This window comes from Leuciscus leuciscus, assembly GCF_965113295.1.
Source record: "Leuciscus leuciscus genome assembly, chromosome: 21".
Lineage (NCBI taxonomy): Eukaryota > Metazoa > Chordata > Actinopteri > Cypriniformes > Leuciscidae > Leuciscus > Leuciscus leuciscus.
In genome coordinates, this window is record NC_138745.1 from 15,482,003 (window position 1) to 15,505,640 (window position 23,638).

Genomic DNA, 23,638 nt, shown 5'->3' on the forward strand with positions numbered 1-23,638 from the left:
TTCATGTGTTTAATAATGGTCTAAGCTAAACTAAGTAAAAAATTAACAGAAAAACACATTTAGAGCTTAGTTACAATGAATCATGTAACACTACATTTCTACTACATTTTTTTTTTTTTCAATTTGTGATCATTTGAAAAGTGCAGTGTCCTTATGTAATGTGTAAGGTGCACAGGCTATTTTGACTACCACTCTGACCAAACGTTGTAGAATTACAGCATAGACATAACAAGCTCTAAATCAAATTTGATGAAAGTTTTCCAAAATAACTAAATATGTACATGTTCTAGACATTGTAATAAACACCCAAAAAAATATTTAAGCAATTTTACTTACTTTAATTGATGAATCCAGTCTATTGAAACAAAGAGATGTTGTTCAAAGGAAGCCTTGAGGTGTTGTGTGAGTTCATGGCCATAAGGCGGGACTTATAAACAAATGTATGATCCAATAGCATTGTGAGACTGAACAATAGGACCCAATGACTATGTAAATGTGGTAAAAAAAAATATATATATATATAACAGATTGTTTTTAAGGATGGTTAAATGTAACTAAATGTAAGGGGTGTTACAGGGTTAACTACCTTGGTAGTCCGGTGCCTTCGCGTTGTAATCACCATGTGGATTCCATCTGATCTTACACACCACAACTCGCTGTCGCCAAATCGTCTCCGCTGTCGCAAAACCTCAACTGTGCGCATGCGTCAGTGGAATCAGACAATTGTCTTAAATGTTTCCCGGCTTGACTGTTAAAAGCAGATGATTGGCTTTCCAGCGGGAGGGGCAGGACATGTGCATACAACTGCCACCTTTGCCGTTACGGGTTTTCCTTATATGGGCCCTGTCCCAAATGGAACCCTAAGCACTCGCCGGTCTTCCTCTGAGTCCGCACTTTCGTGACGTAATGCCGCTTTGACTGTCGGGAAGAAGTCTGCTGCGGAGCCCGCATCAACGCGGGCTCGGCAAAAGTGCGCATCAAGGGCGCAAATCGACCACATGGGGGCGCTCGCGAGCACCCTTCTGAGATCTAAACATGACAAATGGGACACACTGCGGTCTCACGGACTTAACGGACACGCGCACGCGGCAGCCATTGTTAGTCCACAAGACCGAAAGTGCACATGAAGTGTGCCATTTGGGAAAGGGCCCATAGTTGTATTGAGGATTGAGGAAGTGGCATATGTCTCTTATATAAATTGTCTCTGGTTTACCTCAGAAGAAGAGTTTACCTTGAGTTTACCTCAGAAGAAGAGGGGTTTTTTTGCGCGGCTTGATCCAGCGGAGGATATCATCAGTAAGTAATTTATTCAAGTTAACGTGTTATTGTTACATAAACTTTTACACATTTTACTAGTTGAACTATAGGGAATGTGAAGGTACGTCACACAGTGTTGCATTATGGGACGTGGTCGATCTCTGTTTACGTTTTCGCCAGCCGTTGCTATGACATTTAATTGTGGGTGTGTTTGGCTAAAAGGAGGTAAAATTGAAGAAGAACGGAAGAAATGTTGAAGTTGAAAGAAAAAGAGAAGAAGGGACCCTACCGGGAGAAACTAAATGCCACTGCCAAAAAACGTTATTTGGACAAACTGTCCGCGATAAACAACGTTGATGGATTGCTCTTGTCTGCCTCGCTGCCTGCTGTGAGTTTGTTTGCTTCGGTGCTGTAAGCTCCGTCTTAGCCTCGTATTTCTTTCTGTTTTGAACCATCATTTACTATCATTTCTAGTTGTTTATACTACTAAATACAGCTTACCCAACATCTCAGATTAACCTGACATCGCTAGCTTCCGTTATTATTAGCACAACAAGCTAGTAATTCGCTAGCCTGTAAACGCGCCACCCGTGCACTCATTTATTTTTTTTATTTTTTTTATCTCGCGCGCCCGCGCCTTTGAGTTCATAAAAAGCTCAGGTGAGTAAGAATCAGTCAACAAACTCAGTGAGTAATGTCTTGTCCTGTTATTGTCACCTGCACTTCATGTCACATGTTTAGCATATCCTTCTCTGTCGGCAAACTTTAATTGAGCTTTAGATACTATTTTGGATGTAGCATAGTGAACTCTTTACATGATTCGGTTCCGGCTGAATTAGTGCCTGCGCAGCAAGGCAAATGGGTGACAGTGAGGGATCGCTCTAGTCACGGATCAAAAAAACACTCTTCCGTTCCGATTACCATAACAAATCGATTTGCCCCGCTCAGTGAAACGCCCACTGAGAATTCTGTTGATTGTGCCCTAGTAATTGGTGATTCGATCACACAGAACGTGAAAATAAAGATACCAGCCACCATAGTCACATGTTTGCCGGGAGCCAGAGTGCCTGACATCAAAGCAAATTTAAAAGTGCTGGCTAATGCTAATCGTAAATTCTCTAAGATCATTATTCACGTCGGCACTAATGATGTTCGACTCCGCCAGTCGGAGATCACTAAAATTAATATTAAAGAGGTATGTGAACTCGCAAGTACGATGTCAAGCACTGTAATTTGCTCTGGCCCCCTTCCTGTTCGCAGGAGTGATGAGATAGTTAGTAGATTGTGTTCACTCAATGGCTGGCTGTCGAGATGGTGTCCGCTTAATAATATAGAATTCATAGACAATTGGAAAAGTTTTTGGGGCAAACCTGACCTGTTGAAAAAAGATGGTATTCATCCCACCTGGGATGGTGCTGCTCTTCTCTCTAGTAATTTGGCTCATAGTCTTAGAGATAAAAAATGACAAATTGGGCACCAGGTCAGGAAGCAGACAGACTGGCTTAACCGACCGTCTGCTAGCGGCCTCGCATCACCAAGGTCAGATAAATCCCATCACATAGAGCCTCTTTCACCTAGATATAATCATATAGAGACTGTGTCTGTTCCCCGAATTTGGAAATCCCAAAAAAAACGTCCAAACCCATCTAAGGTTAAAAATTGTATTGATGTTCAACAAATAAAAAAAACAGATATAATACAGATGAGCAAATGCTAAAGCTTGGGTTGCTGAACATTCAATCCCTTACTCCAAAAGCACTCATTGTTAATGATATGATTTCAGATAATAACCTAGATGTGCTGTGTTTGACAGAAACCTGGCTAAAACCAAACGATTACATTACTATAAAGGACAAGTTCGGTATTTTACACTTAACTGTTTACAGATCGTGTAAATTCCCACGTACCTACCCCGAAGTGACAAAATAAAACTAGAATGCATTTCCGGAGGAACTGCGAAGTGTGCTTGCTCGGGTGCAGTTCACTAACGTTAGCAGGTAGTGGATAAGGGTGTGTTGAAGTTTGCTAGATCTGAGAATTTCAACAATAGTACTTTTTTCAAGATTGAGCAAAAAGGTGAAAAGTTATGTGCATTAAGAGACATGTCTGCAATGTAGACTAGTGCCAATGGCATTGTTTATGTGGCTTGGTTGTTGGTTTTGAAATAATTGGTTATGAATATACAGCAGAGAGTGGGAGTGTTTTGTGTGATGAAATAGTAGCCTATTGAAAAGAAGTTGACAGTCTTCATTTACTGTATCCAATAAGCCAATACAAAACTCACCCAGCTGTTTTGTGGTTGAGTGTTCCCTTTGATTAGGAACAAATTTACTATCTCAAATTAAGGTCTACCGTAATTAGCGATGCTTTGATTGCTGCTGTCAAGATGGTTGTCATCACCTACACAGAAACGCTGATTTTTATAGCCTACCGTCAGTCCTCATATTGTAATTAAATGAAAAACGCTATCAGTTTCACTATTAGCTTACTCTAGCGATGCAATCGCAACAACATGGATAACGCTGTTTGGCCTTGCCTAACTTTATATGACATATGCGCCATATGCTAGAGTTACACATCCCGCTGTCATTTCAGGGCTTGAATTTCGGTGCGGGAATGTGGGCATAATTTAAACCATTCCTGCAAGGTTAGCTTTTATAGTGCGAGAAATTCCCGCACAAATACATTCGCTTCATCTCAGAACAAATGATTAAAAAATTTATTCACAGATGCGAGAAAAAAGATGTCAAACTGTCTTTTATTTTCGAATTTAATTCCTCAATCAGCGCTGGACCGGCATTTTCTGTCTTCCGCTGAGCCCTGGCCGTAGACAGATCATATGTGCAGTGGTCTGCGTTGCGCTGTGTGATCTTATTCACACTATCGAGTGTAGGTGCAGAATTCTAACACTGAGTCATAATGAGCTGTTTGTGAAGAAATTATCCGCTTCCAAATTATGTCATTTTAATCACGAAATTGAAACATTAAAAAACAATTTGCTCTTTATGGTGTGCGAGTGATAGAGCGCGGCAGCAACGAACAAACTGATCAGTTTGCAGCGTAAAAACATTGAATGCTCGGCCGAACAGCTGATCATAGCTGTACAGGGTGCCTTATTATTTTTCATCTCCATAAATATATCTAGTAGTAAAGCTAATGCAAGGGCTAGAAATCAATTAATCTTTTGCTGATACTTCCTTGTCATCATGGAGAGCGCAGTTCATGGTTGCATAGCAACGACAGACGCCACGGTAGAGCAAGCGCTTGTGGAAAGGAGACAGTGGCGCACCCGCGCTTTCCACTTGTTTTTACACATCTAAGGTGCGTTCCATCCGACAGGGTCCATACGCAGTGTTCACTGCTCCCCTACTCCCTGAGCACGGTATATCAGTTGAAGTGGACTTCACTGACAATAACCGCTCATTTGAAACGCCCTGCAAACGTCATCAAAGAAAGTCAATGACGGGGTCGCGCAGATTATGATATAACAAATATATATAGGACTACATTCATATTTTAATTTTTATTATTATATTATATATTTACAATTATATTGCACTATTTTACAACTACCTAAAATAAAATCACTTTACTTCACAAACTAGCTAAGCTGGCTGCATTCACTAAGGTAAATTATAATCATCAAAAATAGTATATGTAATATTCACAACAATAACCGTTAAAAATACTGTCATTTGTATAACAATGGCGAAATGTATGAATACTTACACACATACGTAAACTCCTCCATCGTTAGTTATGACCGTTCTGACTGATGATGACGTGGTGCGCAAAATGACAGTTGGGTGATAATCGCTCTCCACTTCCTGTGTTTATTTTTTTTTATCTTGTACATCCTCACATTGGAGTCTCGAGTTAATGTACAAAGTTTGGTTTCGATACGTGACAGCGTTCCTGAAATATGAACTACTTCCTGTTTTGTCGACTACGCCGCCGATTTCGTTTGGCTGTGACGGGCAAACGCTTTCGAAAATCAAAAATCCATCTAGTAACTTTTGTGAGGCTTGGTCCAAGGATCATGTACGTCCAGTTTCGTGAAGTTCGGACCAAATTTGTGACCTGTGAAAATTTAGTTTCGCTTTCTGTTCAATCCAATATGGCGGACGAACGACATGGACTTGTGATGTCATCTTCGTGAGCAACTTACACCGGTACTGACCGGACGTTTTAAAGTTGGAATGGTGTCTCTGTCTCAAAGGGCCTAGGTGCAGGAGCTGGCCAAAATGTATCTCCCGGTAATAATAAGAATAAGAAAACTTAAGAAGAACAATGAGTGTGCTGCTTTCAGCAAGCACACTTAATAACTAGAATGCATTTCCGGAGGAACTGCGAAGTGTGCTTGCTCGGGTGCGGTTCACCAATGTGAGCAGGTAGTGCCTTAGGGTGCGTTGAAGTTTGCTTGATCTGAGAATTTCAACAATACTTGTTTTTTTCAAGATTGGGCAAAAAGGTCAACAGTTTTGTGCATTAAGAGTCATGTCTGCAATATAGACAAGTGCCAATGGCATGGTTTATGTGGGTTGGCTGTTGGTTTTGAAATATTTGGTTATGAATATACAGGAGAGAGTGGGAGTGTTTTGGGTGATGAAACAGTATTGAAAAGAAGTTGATAGTCTTCATTTATTGTATCCAATAAGGCAATAAAAAACTCACCCAGATCTAGACGAAATGTTGTCATCAGTAAATTTTTTAAGTTCCTTACGTAAAGGTTTAATCTTACACAGAGAGAGATACAAAAAATGTGTTAATACACTAGTTAATACACTACTCTAAAGAAATGTGTTAATAGCATAAAAATATCACAAAGGTAAACATATTACTTTGTAGAGAAAGCCAGACCTGTTTAGTTGAAAGCCCACTCACCACGTCAAGGTACAGGTCACGAGTGGGGTGTTAGTAAGCCAAGACAATATGTTAGTAAGACATGACCAAGACATATATATTTGTCAAGGACAAACATAAGAAAAGGCATACAACAAATAATTTACATTACACAAACACATGTAATCAAGGTATAAGTCATGAGTGGGGTGTTAGTTAGACAAGACAAAAAACAGTGTTAGTGGGGAAAATCAACATTACTTTTTTTGTTTTTATATGATTATTGACAAAGACATACATATTTGTCAAGGACAAACACAAGAAAAGCCATGCAACAAATAATTTACATTACATATTGACCATATGTAATCAAGGTACAGGCTACGAGTGGGGTGTTAGTAAGACAAGACAGAAAATTGTGTTAGTGGGGAAAATGAACTTCATTTTTTTGTGTGTTTTTGTTTTTATGTAATTATTGATAAAGACATACATATTTGAAAGGACGAATATAAGAAAAGGCATGCAACAATTTACAGTCAGTATAGTGTTAGGTAATAATTGTAAAAATTATAAATTGATGAACACATCACACATGTAGTTAGTCTGGTTTTCACATACATTTTTCAAAGTGATTCCTTTGAAATCCATTCATCTGACATTGTGCTTTGTTGCATAAAAAACATTTTATGCGGATAAGATCCAATCAGCAACGATTTGTCACGTTTGTCAGTGGATGTGTGGCTGTTTCAAGAGACAGTTTTGTTGATTGAGGCTGTTGGTTGTGGAGCAGGACACTTGGTCTGTGACATTGTGCTTTGTTGCTGTGGCCACTTAAGATCCAATCAGCAACGATTTGTCAATGGATGTGTGGCTGTTTCAAGAGACTGTTTTGTGGATTGAGGCTGTTGGTTGTGGAGGAGGAGGCTTGGTTTGTGACATTGTGCTTTGTTGCTGTGGGCGCTTAAGATCCAATCAGCAACGATTGGTCATGATTGTCACTGGATGTGTGGCTGTTTGAAGAGACTGTTTTGTGGATTCAGGCTGTTGGTTGTGGAGGAGGAGGCTTGGTTTGTGACATTGTGCTTTGTTGCTGTGGTCGCTTAAGATCCAATCAGCAACGATTTGTCATGATTGTAACTGGATGTGTGGCTGTTTGAAGAGACTGTTTTGTGGATTTAGGTTGTTGGTTGTGGAGGAGGAGGCTTGGTCCGTGACATTGTGCTTTGTTGCTGTGCCACTTAAGATCCAATCAGCAACGATTTGTTACTGGATGTGTGGCTGTTTCAAGAGACTGTTTTGTGGATTGAGGTTGTTCGTTGTGGAGGAGGACACTTGATCCGTGACATTGTGCTTTGTTGCTGTGGCCGCTTAAGATCCAATCAGCAACGATTTGATGAAATGGTGTGTGTGTTTGGGGGTGGGGTGATGAATGATGTTTGCGGGTGTTGGTGTATTTGTGAGTGTGTGGAAGGGGGTATGGGAGGAGGGTGTACTATGTGTGTGGGGGGGGGGGGGTATGTTGTGTGTGTGTGTGTTTGGGGGGGTGGTGTGTGTATTAGTGGAGGAGTAATAGGGTGTGTGGGGGAGAAGGGTGTGCTGTGTGTGTGGGGAGGGGGTATGTTGTGTGATTGAGTGTGGGGGGGGGTAATGCAGTGTGTGTGTGTGGGGGGGGTTATGAAAAGTTCTGTATGTAAGGAGGTTAGGTGGGGGTGGGTGTTTGTGTGTGTGGGGGGGGGGTAGGGTATGTGGGAGGGAGATGATGAAATGGTGTGTGTGTGGGGGGGGGTGATGAAAGGGGTTTGGGGGTGTTGGTGTGTGTGTGTGTGTGAGGGGGTGTGTGGGGGAGGAGGGTGTATTGTGTGTGGGGGGAGGGGGTATGTGGTGTGTGTGGGGGTCTGTGTATGTGTGGAGGAGTAATAGGGTGTGTGGGGGAGAAGGGTGTGTTGTGTGTGGGGGGAGGGGGTATATTGTGTGATTGAGAGGGGGGGGTAATGGAGTATGTGGGGGGGGGGGTTATGAAAAGGTCTGTGTGTATGGGGTTAGGTGGGGGGTGGGTACTTGTAAGAGGGGGCAGGGTGTCGGTGTGTGTGTGGGGGGGGAGTAATGGGGTGTGTGGGAGGGGGATGATGGATGATGAGATGGTGTGTGTGTGGTGGGGGTGATGAAGGGGGTTTGGTGTGTGTGTGGGGGGGAAGAGGGTGTATTGTGTGTTGTGGGGAGGGGGCATGTTGTGTGTGTGTGTGGAGGAGTAATAGGGTTTGTGGGGGAGGAGGGTGTACTATGTGTGTGGGGAGGGGGTATGTTGTGTGTGTGCGGAGGAGTAATAGGGTGTGTGGGTGTGTTTGTTAGGTAAGGTGTGAGGCAAGAAAGATGAGAGAAATAAGATCCAATCAGTAATGTTTCCAGCACAGATCCAAAGTGAAATCACTCATTAAATATAGCATACACAGGTCTATGGTATCTGTAATATGAATGCAAAACTCCTGATGATATGCATTTTTGCGCTTTAGAGGTGAATATGAAGTCCAGTTTTGTGTTTTTCTCAGTTGTTTGTCCCTGTACTAGTTGTGTGTATCTTCGACTTGTGAATAAATCATTTATAGGCTTTACGTTTGATGACATGAGATCTTCGTTGAAATCCCCACAGATAATTACATGGTCCTGGTCCATCATTTCAAGACCATCCAAAATATTCTTCAGGTTTGATAAGAAATCTGTCATCTTGTAGTTTGGTGGTCTGTATATAGCAGCAACTACAGCCCGCACTGGGTCTGTGAGTTTCAGAGCAAGAAACTCCAAGTCAGTGACTCCAACTATATATTACACTGCTTGGGCACATATGTGGATTTTTGCATATATTGCAACACCACCACCCTTTTGGCTTGCCAGTTGTGGAAAGGTGCTATATGACACCTGCCTGTTCTTCCTGTACATCTTGTATCCTGGTAGTTGTAGTTCGTCTGGTACAGCTGATCCAAACATATGGGTTTCAGTGAAGCACAATATGTCTCCCAGACAGATCTCATGGTGTTTTTTCATGTCGTCAACATGGCAACGTAGTCCTTCGATGTTGTGGTGGATCACAGTAAGACTTCCGTTGGCAGAAGTCTTTGTATGCATCAAAAGTGGCATGATGGTGTCGATGTCTGCTTTTGGCATGCTCTCCAGTGTGTTGAAAACTTCTTCATTGCAGTAAATCATCTTTTCATTAAAGTCAATGATGTGTAGGCCTTGCAAAGATGTAGTTCTCCTGAGAGCTACATAAGCCGTGCCAGCTTCAAAAATTAGTTTCAGAGACACAACAGCTGACGTAGAAGTCATTCCTTGTACTTTATGAGCTGTACAAGAATATGCCAGTTTCAAAGGGAACTGAAAACGTACCAGTCCCTTTTTCTTGCAACGTTCTTCCACTCTCTCAATATAAACAGCATTGTCATCATTTCCTGGGGATTGATTGCGTCTCTTGAGTCCAGCAGTGGGGTTATCCAACTCCAGTCCAATTAAATCAACGTGTGGTTTGCCATCTTTGTCCATCTTGCTGATGATCTTTGAGATTTTTCCAAAGGTCCCATTAACTAAGCCATCCACTGTATCCAAATTTTTTGTAATGACAATACGTGCACCTTCTGACAACAACAATGTATCCGGCATATCTTCTTTGCTTCCTTGACAAGGAGTTGCCTGCTTTATCATACGTCCTGTTCGGTCATCTTTCCTGTGCATCGACACGGATGATGTTGGGATTGAGGACAGATAAGACCTCTTTGTTGTGTTCATCCACCTCCTTGTTAGCTGGAAATATGTGTAGAACATCCATAGGGCAGTCCTCTTTTTTGGAAAATGTGCGCGTAGCCAGAAGTGCTCTGTCACATTCCAGTAATGGCTCCTTTTTTTTTTTCTTAATGCGAAGCCTGTTGAGCATTTCAGCAAATGCAGCATCTTCTTTCTGCCTCATAATTTCTGTGAGGGTGATAATTTGGAAGTGGTCTTTCCAAATATCAACTGTGTTGACACACAGTGCCTTTGACCTTCCAAAAGGGGAGAGTTGGAAGAAATCGCCCACACATAAAACAGAAATACCTCCGAAGGGTTTCTTGCTGCCTTTAATCTGCTGAAATCTTTGGTCCACATATGCAAACAGGTCTTTTGACACCATGGACACTTCATCAATAACTATAATTTGCAAATGTGACAGAATGATCCTTATCTCATCCAAAGAATTGCCAAGTCCTTGATATGGTGGTTTAAGACTCCTTGGGAGTTTCAATATTGAATGCAGCGTGTTTCCAGAGATGTTATATGCTGCAGTTCCTGTGAAAGATGTTAGCAGAACCGTTGGTCTTGATATATCGTCTTCTTCATGCATTCTGGGCAATCTTCTCAGAATTTGTGTCGCTTCATTGTAGATGCACTTAATCAAATGAGACTTACCAGTGCCAGCTCCACCAGTGACAAAATAAAATAACTGGTCAGGTTTTTGTCCATTTACGCATTTTAAAGTCCAGTCTCTTATTTTGTAAAACACAGCTGTTTGTGTTTGGTTTAGGTTTTGGTACATTTCTCGCTGCTCCCTGGAGCTTAGTACTGGGCATTCCATGAGTGGTACTGCTGTTCTAGTCACAGAATCTCTGCTGTATTCTGGCACGTCGTCTTGCTCATTTTCTGTTGGGTCCATTGGTTGGCGTTCTGAAACAGCTTCAATTCGAAGGAGCTCTGTGTTTGGAGCAAAATTGGCCCATGCGTCCTCAATGGGTCCGTTCTCTGCAAAGTCCTCAATGGCATGTTCAATGGCATCGTTTTCTTTTTCATACCGTAACCAGTTTTCTTCCACAATTTTGAAAACAGGTGTCACCAAGTCTGTATCTGAGAGCTTGACAGATGCACTGTTGTAAAAGCATTGGTAAGTATGAAATGGCGGAATCTTGAGTTGACATTCAGTCCTGTATGGGAGGAATACCTTCAGTTTTGTTCTCTTCTGAATATGTCCCATGCTGTCTTGAAGTGGTATGACATTTTTGCCATGTCTCTGTCTGCCATAGACAAGTCTGTATGTAGATGCAAAGTCAGCCATGCACATATTTTGAAATTCAGCAGTTGCAGGCCTAGCTTTATACTTTTCAGGTAATCCGGTCATCCACAATGATGTCTGAATCAGGATCTCTTGTATAGAGATGTCTCATTGGTAGGCTCATCTTCAATGCATTGTCATCTGTTGGAATGAAAATAACATTACGCGAGCAAGACTTGAGTTTCAAGCTGCAGACACGAGTGACAGCTTCTTGCACACTGACCTCTCGTTTTTTTGAATATTCTTGCATGATCTGCTTCATTTGTTCCATGTCAGAGGCATTTTGATGGATTGAATCCTGCACAATGGATTTGAGGTATTCGCTCATGTCATGCTCAGCTTTGGTAATGTATGACAGCATGTACATGATGCAGCTGTAGGGATTCAGAATATACTGAATGTCCATGTTGGCATTCCATGCTCTAAGCATATGTGGATTATAGCCATTAACCCAGCAGTCTTTGGGATCACGCCTCATCATCACAGCACTACTTTCTGTCATTGTCTCTATGTTACAGGAGAATTCTTCATAGGTCATGTTGCACTGTGCAAGGATGTCTTCTGTAGTTCTAAATGAAGCTGCTGGATCATGCAACAAATCCCAAACAGATTTTAGCTTGGATTTTGCTTGCTGTTTTTGGTTTGGTTCATCTGGTCTAGGAGGACAGGGTCTTGTTATAAGAGTAGACTTCACTGGAGGCTTGGGAAATCCAAAGCGACAATGCTTCTTTCCTTTTTTGCATGATTTGGTGTGGTTTCTGCTGTGAGATTGTACTTCCTTAACAATATTCTGCAGTTCAGGATCCACTGTTTTATCAGGCAGTTGACATATGTATTTATCGATGAATGCACAAATTGTTTCGTCAGGAGCATCATCAAACTTTGGTGCGTCTTTAATCCAAAATAGGCAATGGATGTGAGCTGATCCTCTTGCTTGAAATTCCACTCTGTAAAACATGTCCTCCACTTAACCAATAGGTTGAGCAGGTGACAAAATCAAATCCCTCATCAGGGCCTCCACCCTCTTTTCAAACATTCTGATGTCAGTCACAGGGTTGCTTCGCAGGATGTCACATTTCATTGTCCAGTCCAATTCAGAAGCAGTTACAGTTTCTCCTTGTTGTTTCTTGATGGCTTCAATTATTTCTGGCCACCTCATCTCGGCAGCACTGAAAGTGCAAAAGAATGTTGGCAGTCCCAATTGTCTCAAACATGCAAAGAGGTCCTTCATTGTTTTTTTCCCAAAAGGCAGGAGTTCCTCTTAATGGCTGCATGAATCTTGTGGCTTCCGCATGTCGAATGAGTTTCTGCACTTCATTCTGGTCTTTTAGCAAAGATGTGGTTATTCTCCGTCCATCTTTGGTAAACACCTTCCCTTTGCGCAGTTGAATTGACATGCTTGACATGGCAAGATGCATCTCGGTCACAAACTGGGCAAAGAAAATGTAATTTGTGTCGATTGAAAAACGATTGTCAGTGCTGAACAGCCTTGCATTGAAATATCTGCTTGGGGAAATCTTTGCAGGGCGGTCAGCTTCATCCAATGTGTTCCTGCCTGAGCAGAATTGCACTGGAAATGCTATGGACTCCAATTTGAGTGTCTTGAAAAAGTTGACTGGTTGATTGCCTTTTGCAGGTGCAATTGAGTAAATATTGTCTCCAAATGATAACAATTCTTGACCAACATCAGCTGGCTGAAGACATGAATCAAATGTTGTGCAACACCGTTGTCCTGTTCAACGGGTTGTTCATCAGCTTCACATTCACCATCTAGACATTGCTCTTCATTTTGATTGCTAGCATGCTGTTGCCCAACACCCTCTTCCTGTTCAATAGGTTGTTCAATTCATCTGGTCTAGGAGGACAGGGTCTTGTTATAAGAGTAGACTTCACTGGAGGCTTGGGAAATCCAAAGCGACAATGCTTCTTTCCTTTTTTGCATGATTTGGTGTGGTTTCTGCTGTGAGATTGTACTTCCTTAACAATATTCTGCAGTTCAGGATCCACTGTTTTATCAGGCAGTTGACATATGTATTTATCGATGAATGCACAAATTGTTTCGTCAGGAGCATCATCAAACTTTGGTGCGTCTTTAATCCAAAATAGGCAATGGATGTGAGCTGATCCTCTTGCTTGAAATTCCACTCTGTAAAACATGTCCTCCACTTAACCAATAGGTTGAGCAGGTGACAAAATCAAATCCCTCATCAGGGCCTCCACCCTCTTTTCAAACATTCTGATGTCAGTCACAGGGTTGCTTCGCAGGATGTCACATTTCATTGTCCAGTCCAATTCAGAAGCAGTTACAGTTTCTCCTTGTTGTTTCTTGATGGCTTCAATTATTTCTGGCCACCTCATCTCGGCAGCACTGAAAGTGCAAAAGAATGTTGGCAGTCCCAATTGTCTCAAACATGCAAAGAGGTCCTTCATTGTTTTTTTCCCAAAAGGCAGGAGTTCCTCTTAATGGCTGCATGAATCTTGTGGCTTCCGCATGTCGAATGAGTTTCTGCACTTCATTCTGGTCTTTTAGCAAAGATGTGGTTATTCTCCGTCCATCTTTGGTAAACACCTTCCCTTTGCGCAGTTGAATTGACATGCTTGACATGGCAAGATGCATCTCGGTCACAAACTGGGCAAAGAAAATGTAATTTGTGTCGATTGAAAAACGATTGTCAGTGCTGAACAGCCTTGCATTGAAATATCTGCTTGGGGAAATCTTTGCAGGGCGGTCAGCTTCATCCAATGTGTTCCTGCCTGAGCAGAATTGCACTGGAAATGCTATGGACTCCAATTTGAGTGTCTTGAAAAAGTTGACTGGTTGATTGCCTTTTGCAGGTGCAATTGAGTAAATATTGTCTCCAAATGATAACAATTCTTGACCAACATCAGCTGGCTGAAGACATGAATCAAATGTTGTGCAACACCGTTGTCCTGTTCAACGGGTTGTTCATCAGCTTCACATTCACCATCTAGACATTGCTCTTCATTTTGATTGCTAGCATGCTGTTGCCCAACACCCTCTTCCTGTTCAATAGGTTGTTCAATAGCCTCAGATCCACCGTCTAGACATTGTTCTTCATTTTCATTGTTAGCATCTTCATCATTATTCTCCGTTGGTGCAAATTCTGTTGTTTCGAGGTAGTCATCGTCTGCATCTTCCTGCAAAGATATTTCCCTATATTCTGAATGGATATCCTTTAGCTTCAGTAAGGCAGTTCGAACTTTTCTCATGTCCAGATTCTGAAACTGAAAATGACCTTTGTAACGTAGACGCCTCTTCAACTTCACCCTCAGAATTTGGGATTCAGATGGTGGTCTGGGTAAAGACTGAACTGTGTCTTCAACCTCAGAAGGAACACACACAACTGCTCCATGGACTGCCCGTTGTTGTCCGTTTGGAAGTGAGATGATCTTTGCAAAAGGTATAAACTTGGCAATGACATGTCTTTCAAGTACATTTAGTCCTTGTTGATTTAAAAATCTTGCTTTCCCCTGTTGTTTGATTTCATGGAAACAGACACCAGTGATTTTGCCAAGAGATCCCTTATTTATTTAATTAATATAAAACATAGGAGGAAGAGACAATGGACCAAGCGAAGGTCTAATTCAGCTTCTCAGTCATCTTCTCTACATTTCCATCTCTTCCTGATTTTCGGACAAAAAGGTTTGGTTTTTATACCACTGACCAAGGAAAAAAACTACATCACCTATAGGAACACATACATTCAGCAGAAGAACATATGGTTTCCATTAACGTTGGAATGTATTCTCCTTATGCTATGCTTGGTGAAACAATACATATACATTTCAGTCCAGCAGCACACACTCAAGTCCAAAGTCTCCCAAAGTCTCTCCCACATATTCACAAAATACAATGAGTACAAATAATTATGAATGTATATAAAGATTATAAAAGAGATACATAATACTACTGATTATGAATATTAATAAAAAGTAATAATAATACTAAAACCATAAAATGATGAAATTTGAGTCTTCAGTCCCTCCACTGGAACTACGGCCGTCAGTTCCACCATCATTCCCAGGTGGCCAACCTATAGAAGTGATAGTGAGGAGGAAAAGCAGACCAAGAAATAGATATAAAGGACAGAAAAATAGAAACAGAAAAGAAAACAAAAGAAAAAGTAAAGAACAAAGAACCCCAACCCATGTTATGTCCCCGCATACTATGTGTCATTTAACATCTATGTGTATGTATTTAAAAATGAACCCCAATCATCTAAGAAAAGAAAAACTAATAAGTCTTCCGCCAGTGCCTTGACTCGTTAATTACTTAACTCCTCAAGTTCCTGGCCAAAACAACAAACTAAAATAAACGTTGATGTTAAAGGATTCTATCCCTTGGGGTTGAGAATCAGTAAGCGGGTGTTCATTGTTTGTGAGGTTGTGTTTTGTAAGTAGTGTAGAATGTGTAAAATCTCCTATCTCACACCGTATGTCCCATTCTTGGTTTTATCAATATGTCTCGTATTGAGAATAACTTACAACCATCTCTAATCAATGTCAATGAACTTGATTCCTGAAATGGAAGCAGAGAAATAATTAAACATCACTTCTTTATTCCCAATCTTTAAAGCTAATGGATGAACAATGCTCAGTATCAGGCCATAAGCCGTCATTATCATTTTGTTCATTCACTAAGCAAGGTTTAACTTGTGACCAATGATACCATCTATCTGTTCCTACACCCTTCCCTTTAAGGCAAACACTTGTATCGGTTGTTAAGAGTATCTCATATGGTCCCTCCCATCTAGGCTCTAAACCTTTCCTAGCAATGCGTTTGACCATAACAAAACTGCCTAACTCAGGAATGTGTGGAATATCAGTAGTGGTATGTTTTTCATCCCATTGCTGTTGAGCTTCTCGCACTTTCTTATTATTGTCTTTGGTAGATTTGTCCAGCATTGTGATACTTAACTTCTCTTGGAACAATCGGGTTCGAATCCACTGTGAGACACCAATGTGTCCCTGAGCAAGACACTTAACCCCTAGTTGCTCCAGAGGCGTGCGACCTCTGACATATATAGCAATTGTAAGTCGCCTTGGATAAAAGCGTCAGCTAAATGAATAAATGTAAATGTAAATGTAAATGTAAATGTAAATGGAACAAAGTAGAATCTCCTCCTGTTCCCGCAGGTGGCGGAGCATCAGGAGGTAGAACCATTGCTCTTCCAGTCATCATTTCAGATTGTAAGTCTTCCTTTTTAACTACAGGTGAAGAAAAATCAGGACCGATCTTGTCAACTGTGATCATGTCGTCATCTCTTGTCTCATCACCCCAGTCAGATCCATAATTACGAGCTGGTGTACATCGCAGCATGTCTCTGTTTGGCTGGGCTGATTTAGATCTTGTTATTATTGGAGCTGCTTGTGCAGATGCAATGTACATTTTGTCAAATGGACCTCCATTTGATCTCAAAGCTTGAGGCTGTGTCAAAGGTTTAGATGAACTTGTATATTGTTCAGGCAAAGCTGGATAGATGGTTTGTAAGGAGGAGGCGTTACTGTGGTTGCGGATTTCACTGGTGGTTGTGAATATTTTCTTTCCGCTTCAGTTATTATATTTGTCCAATCTGGATCAAACGAATCATCATTGGTTGTATTTTCTCCATCTGAACATTTAATATACATGATTTTGTTCAACTTATTAAATGCTTCAATTTGAGGCTTCATTGCTTCAGCAAGTGGAACTGGACCGCCATTTATATCGCAACAAATTCCACCTTGTTTCACAATCCAATGAGCTGCCAGTATTGGAAATGCTTGTGATTTTATCTTGTCTTTTTGAGACTCGAACCAGTGTAACTGTGCATCCATAGTTGCATTTATGTCCAGTCCTTTTTTCAAAAGCTTAGCTTGTTTCTTGCTCTTCCTTTCCAGGAACCAAGCAGCTATTGTTCTGCTATTACAGCCACTTTCTGCCATTTTGCTCAGTTTTATCACTCTGTGCCAATGCACTCGAACAGCAGGACTGTGTGTGTGTCTGTGAGTGTGAATGTGTTTCTCTAAGGGTGGGGCTATGGTACTCTGCTTCTCTCTCCCTCTCTCCCTTCTGTATGTATGTGTGTGTGCTCAGAACTGCAAGCCTATGTATGTGTGTGTATGCATATGTGCATGTGCATGTATGTGTGTGTGTCAGAGGCTGCCCTTCTCTCTCTCTCCCTCCCTTCTCCAAACTACAGTATATGTGTGTGTGAAGGTATGGAGCAAATTCTAAAGGGAGGGGCTGCCTCACTCTCTTTCCCTCTCTTTCACTTCACAGAACAAAAGAACATTTTAAAGAAAAGTTAACTCCAATGTTTTCCAGTATTTTGTTTAGTTTCCAGTTAACTCGAAACAGTTTTTTTTTCTTTCTTTTTTTAAAATATTTGTGGATTTTATCTCAGATTAATTTCTTTGTTTCCTTTTTACCTTTTTTTTTTCTTTAAGCTTACTCGGATCAGTATCCTCAAATATTTGAACAGCTTTACGGTCAGAATTGGAATGCACGCGATCCTAACTATTTTAACTCATATTACTCCAGCGTGTTACCGTGCTTTAGAGTTTTTTCCTGCCATCGTTTTAAACAGACTCGCCACACTTAACCGCTCATGTCAATCGAGTTTTGCTTGTGTTTCACCTCCTCGCCTCCTTCTGAGTACGAATCTTCCGTGCTGGGTATACTTTAGGGATTACTCTGCCTTCGTTTTTACAGTCCCGCCATATCCCCTAACACCAAATGGTGCCGAACCAAGCAAATATTTATAGTTTTACCGTCTTACAGCTAATTCTCCCAAATTTTTTACTAGATGGTCTTTTTTCTAAAAAAAGATCCATCTCAATCCCAGCATATCAAATAATTTTAGAGGTTTACTTTTCAGAGAAACTTAAATAAGCCAAATTAAATTGTATTATTTTATTTTTTTATTTTTATTATACTATGTCTTATATTCATTGGCAAAACCACAGGTTCCTTAAACAACACAGTTCTTTTTAGCAGTTACAGTCATTGTCTCTAATCATCAGGCAGACTTAGAATATAAAGGAAAAAGTCTTACCTTAATGACTTAGACCAATGGCTGAATATGCAATCCTGTTCTTCGTGACGCCAAATTGTTGATTTAAAAATCTTGCTTTCCCCTGTTGTTTGATTTCATGGAAACAGACACCAGTGATTTTGCCAAGAGATCCCTTATTTATTTGGTTTATAAAACATAGGAGGAAGAGACAATGGACCAAGCGAAGGTCTAATTCAGCTTCTCAGTCATCTTCTCTACATTTCCATCTCTTCCTGATTTTCGGACAAAAAGGTTTGGTTTTTATACCACTGACCAAGGAAAAAAACTACATCACTATAGGAACACATACATTCAGCAGAAGAACATATGGTTTCCATTAACGTTGGAATATATTCTCCTTATGCTATGCTTGGTGAAACAATACATATACATTTCAGTCCAGCAGCACACACTCAAGTCCAAAGTCTCTCCCACATATTCACAAAATACAATGAGTACAAATAATTATGAATGTATATAAAGATTATAAAAGAGATACATAATACTACTGATTATGAATATTAATAAAAAGTAATAATAATACTAAAAACATAAAATGATGAAATTTGAGTCTTCAGTCCTTGTAACTCATCTGGTATGGGGTCAAGTTCAAGATTATTTGCCACCGCTATAGATGGCAGACGACCAGATTTTAGGTTTTCATGGCAGCTATGACAAATCCACTCTTCTCTTCTTTTGGGCAATATACACTCACCTTGATCTGTGCAGCTGTCTTCACAATGATGTACATAACTCCCAGTTACGCACATGGATGTGAGCTCAGGGTCTTTAGTATAGGCCATGATGTCAAAACATGATTTAATTTCTCTTGATCCATCTCCTGTGTCTCATGAAGGTGGGCTAGAAACATTAGTGAATTTGCCACGCATTGCTTGTCTCTACTGAATATTGAAAATCTGCGATCTGCTTGGGAGTAAGAGGCTGTAACTGAAATCTCATTTGCATGTCTAAATGTTGTATGGGCAGTAAGTGGGGTTTTGAATTCCCATTGTTTCTTTTTTGCACGAGATTTTTTGGTACGATTAGTCATTTTGATGTTGGGTAATTCTTCTTGTCTGTTGTGTGATGTGATTTAAATGGGAAAAATATGCAAACTGTAATCTTTTACCAATTGTAAATTGATAGAACTAACTTTTATTCTGACTGTAAATTGCAATCCTTTAAAAAGATTTGGCCTATATAGATATAACTTATCTTATTATTCTTACCTTAATCCAGGAATCCTGTTGTTGTATCCTGTTATGGGTAAAATGAAAATAAATTTGTTTAGAACTCACCAATGTGACCGCCACAATAGAAGTTCTAAATCTGCGAAGAAAGAAATTGAAGAAGGAAAACAAATTACTGCACAAGTTACATTTGTAGGTTTATGTAATGAGTTATGTTAAATGATGATATAAGTAAAATTATTTGAGTATAGAAGGATGTTGTATGTGGCTTTATTTAAATATGTATATTTACATTTAAATCAAAATACTTTACTTTAAAGCTGCCGTCGGCAACATTTTTTTGATCATATTCAGTGTAATCGACACTATAATCCGACAGAACAACATAAATAAGGTGGTTTTAGAAAAAAACCCGAGCTTCTAACTCCACCTGGAGCGTGTTATTTGTTTTGCAAAAATCCAGCGCTCCCGCTTCATCAGGTCCAATCAGCGCAGGGGGGTGTGAGATCTGACTGTCAATCACAGGTCGTGCACACGCCACAGATCCCCCCTCACTCGCGTACGTTAATATCACATGCACACGCCACGCCTGAAGTTCGCCTGGAGATTGCATGAAGCGTGATGGCGGAGAGAAAATCTACTAACAAGCTTCCAATTCCTCGGTTATTGCTATCTGTGGATAGATTAGCCAGGGCAGCCTACCTCCGAGTCCATGGTGTTGATAGATGCTGAAGAGACGGACGCGTTCACAGAAAATCAGGTACACACGCACAGTGACGCACTGACGAGCACGACCTCGATGGGAGGGTGCTCGCTGGTAGTGGGGAGGGGCATGAGAGTTGTAAACATTCAAAATTTTGGCTAATCGACCCAATCTGCCAGACTTGCCGACGGCAGCTTTAATAATTTGATGTAGGTGGTCATATATTGTATATCACTTTCACATAAGGCCTTTATCTGGTTGCATTGCATATGCCTTTATGTGCAATTGGTTGAGGGTGATCTTATTTTTCTAATGTCTTATTAATGTCAGTGATGTGTAAATACTTAGAAAATGTAGTTAGTTAAGCTACCAGTCACTCTATATTAAATTAAGCTTAACAATAAAAAAGGTCCCTCAAGACAAAATGTAGCAAGGTAAGTAACATGATCTTCTTAATAGTATTTTATGACATCAGAAGCTAATTTGTAAATTGTAATTTGTTTTTAAATTAACAAACAAATGAAGTGAACTAGGCTACGTTCACACTGCAGGCTGAAACGACCCAATTCCGATTTTTTTGCCCCTATGCGAACTGAATCTGATCTTTTCATGACAGTCTGAACGACACAGATCCGATCTTTTCAAATGCGACCCAGGCCACTTGGGTATGTGGTCCCAAATCCGATACGTATCCGATCTTTTGAAATGCGACTTCAGTCTGAACGGCCAGGTCGCATGTATCCGACCCGCACGTCATTGATACGCGACAAACGTCATAATTCTGCGTTGAAGTAGGCGGGAATGAGAAGATAAACAACAACCATGGCGGACGATGCTGAGACCAGTCAATGGAAGGGAAGCGAGGTTTCTGATTTAATTAATATTTGGGGGGACAGCTCTATTCAGGCCAAACTCGAGGGCTCTTATCGGAACCGGGCGGTTTATGAAAACATTTCCAGCGAAATGGCCGTGCGTGGTTACAGACGATCCTGGCTCCAATGCCAGCGAAAAATAAAAAGCCTCCGAGCCAAATACAAGGAGGTTAAAGACTGGAACAAACGAAGTGGCCGTCAACGTATCACCTGTCCATTTTATGAAGAGCTGGACCGCGTTTTGGGGGATAAGCCCAGCGTTCAGCCACTAGAACTGTTGGACAGCTGCTTTGACCAAGAGGAGCCAGAGGAGAAGAGCCCAGGTCCCGCAGCTGTCGCGGCCAGCCCAGCTGGTAGCTCTTGCGGTGATACAGGTGGGTTATTTGCACATGGCCTATAACTACCTGTGACTTAACTTTATAACATTGAAATACGATGTGTGACAGTTTGTTAAATGCATACACAGGTGATGGGACCCTTGTAGCTCTTTCGCCTTCTGCCTCTCCCTCCGAAGAAAGTTCTGCAGCAAGTGAAGATAGATCTGTGAACAGCCGTGCATCTTCCACACCCACTGCTTGTAAGAAAGTTCTTGGCTGTATTTTGATAGTTTTCAAACTCAATTAACCTCTTAACCCTCACCTGAACCGAGCACATTTTCTACAGTTTGTCATTACCAAAATCTAAAAGCTTTGTTTGAAAAAAGCAACGAAAGTGTTATGAAAATGCAACAAAAAAGTGATGAAAACGTGACAAAAAGAAATAAAAAATATGATGAAAGCGCAACAAAAAATTGACAGAAGAGTGATCATAAAAAAACAGTAAAAAAGTGACGGCAACACGACAATGTGAGATCAATTTTGTAGCTTTCAAATGAGGCGTTAGTCTGGTCTGTAGGCTGTAAGCTTTTAGATTTAGGTAAAGCCCAAGAAAATGCACTCGGTTAAGGCGGAAGTTAAGAGGTTAATATAAGTCATGGCAACCTTCGACCTAAAACATGTGATATGAAATTATTTGTTTAAATTGAATGTTGAACTGGCTTCCACTCCTGAACAGCTTAGTATTGTTTATAAATGGCCATAAATAATCATAATTATTACTAGATATAAACTGGAATGCTTGGCGCTTTTACTGTTATACTAATAAAAAAATTAAAAATAAACATTGTAATCCTTATTTTGATCTGTTCTTTTTTTCTTTTTACAGCTACTACTGGCAAGAAGAGAAAAAGAAAATCAAAGATGGAGGCAACGCTGGAGGTGTTTGCTGACAAGATTACCAGTGCCCTTAAAGATGACGACACGGATCTTTTGTTGAAGATGCAAGCAGCTCAGCATGAGCATGATCGTAAAATGTTCACCATGATATCTCAGTTTATGGAGAGATCAACCCAGCCTCCACAGCCACCTTTCTACCAGGCACCAATTCAGCCCTCTCAGCTTTACAACCCAATTCATCCTCCTACTCATTATTCCTCACTGTTTCCTGTGGCTTCCTCTCCATCTCCCACCCAGCCTCTGCCCTTTTTTCAAGATTTAAATCAACCACTGCCCTTCAATAATACTCATCCACATCCCCGTCTCACTCAGTCATTTTTCCAGGCACCGGCAAATACTCAGGGTCAACAGGCTTTCAACAACGAGGATCATCAGCCACCTTTCCAGTCTGAAGAAGATGAAACCCACCTTACAATGTTATGAATGGTTCTAAAACATTAATGACAGTTAATGATGCAGTTTTGCACAATGTTCAGGTTGAAGTGTGAAGGTTATTGATATGCAAGGTTATTGATATGCAAGGTTATTTTGATTTGTTGATGGAAAATACTTGACGCTACATTGAATATGTTGTATTGTATTTGTTTGCTAATACACTGTGAAGTTTCCCAGTCAGTTTTATTGACAGGGAGTTGTTCTGCGGTGTTAAAACGTGGGTAAAATTTGCACTATTATAGCCACACTATTTTCTCTTAATAAAAAGGAAACCGCAATAACAGTATTGAAAATGTTATTTATAAACTTATTGCAGCTATGGTAACAATTCAGCAAAGCAGCACAAAACAAAATAAATAACTAATTTGTGGTTAGGCCTGTCAAGATAACAGAATTCAATATATTGAGCCATTAAAATATTGCGACAAATGATATTGAAGACCTTGTAATGACACAGAAACTCCTAAAGCCAAAAAATGACAGTAAAGCTGAAAAGTACTTAAACATTTAAAATATCCCACTATAAACATAAACTATGATTAAACGCAACCTACGCAGGTTAAAAAATATAGTATTACATTAGAAAAATGTGTCAAAAAAATGCAAATATATCTACAGATAAATATTGAGGTCAATAAGTACGCATGTTGAACGATATAGTAATTATTTTGACAGTCCAGTTTGTGGCTCAACGTTGGCTAACAAAAAGCTGAGTCAGTGCTTCTCTGACTCTTGCTGGCTGCACATCTACAAATTCCCCTCCTTCAGCCCATCTCTCAACCTGAGGAACAGTTCCACCAGCCTCTTCATAACTCTCCCCGTGCATTTCACACACGTTGTGGAGTGTGCAACATGCACTGATTATGGTGGGGACGAGGGAAACGTCCACATCCAGCCGTTTAGCAAGGCACCTCCACCGGCCCTTCAGTCGGCCGAATG

General features: G+C 40.6%; 1 long non-coding RNA gene across 1 annotated transcript in view; it reads right to left on the reverse strand.

Annotated features, from left to right (window-relative positions):
• Positions 1-3,998: 3,998 nt before the first annotated feature.
• The window catches only part of LOC309485880, a 157,905-nt gene continuing 138,265 nt past the window's right edge, over positions 3,999-23,638 (reverse strand). Inside the window, exon 2 of the long non-coding RNA XR_014201299.1 lies at positions 3,999-5,172. This is a non-coding gene — a long non-coding RNA (uncharacterized lncRNA). The remainder of the gene's footprint in view (positions 5,173-23,638) is intronic.